Source organism: Rhagoletis zephyria, unplaced genomic scaffold (assembly GCF_001687245.7).
Source record: "Rhagoletis zephyria isolate East Lansing unplaced genomic scaffold, Rhagoletis_zephyria_1.1 Rzeph_scaffold_00876, whole genome shotgun sequence".
Lineage (NCBI taxonomy): Eukaryota > Metazoa > Arthropoda > Insecta > Diptera > Tephritidae > Rhagoletis > Rhagoletis zephyria.
In genome coordinates, this window is record NW_016157960.1 from 75184 (window position 1) to 75638 (window position 455).

General features: G+C 37.7%; 1 protein-coding gene across 1 annotated transcript in view; it reads right to left on the reverse strand.

Annotated features, from left to right (window-relative positions):
* The window catches only part of Ltn1 (E3 ubiquitin-protein ligase listerin), a gene marked incomplete at its 5' end in the record, with an annotated part of 154912 nt that overhangs the window by 53490 nt on the left and 100967 nt on the right, over nucleotides 1-455 (reverse strand). The gene's annotated exons all lie outside the window — the stretch shown is intronic.

Here is a 455-nt window from a genome sequence, read left to right on the forward strand (position 1 = left end):
CGTATCACGTAATTTTCTTTCGTATGGTTTTCGATCGGTGAACGGATGTTACGATTTGAAACCTGGTCTCCCGCTCTCCCTCAGCTAAGCAGTTGTCACTTTGAATGCCGGATTGAATAACATTAGTGGTGTTCACCAAAGTGAGCAAGTGGCCTGGCAGTCTGGTAAAAGAGCAGACCAGCTCAAGCAACGACTGTTGTCAATACCACTCTTATTTAGTTGATAGACATCCTTATTCTTCGCAGCAAGAATAGCTCGTTCACTGAGCCTGTAATTAATTTTCTTAATTAAGAAACATTCTTTCCATCAGTTCTCCTTTTGATGTTCCTTAGTTACAAAAATTATCAGGCAATACAATTCGTCTTAATNGTGAGCTGTAATAAATTTTCTTAATTAAGAAACATTATTTCCATCAGTTCTCCTTTTGATGTTCCTTAGTTACAAAAATTATCAGG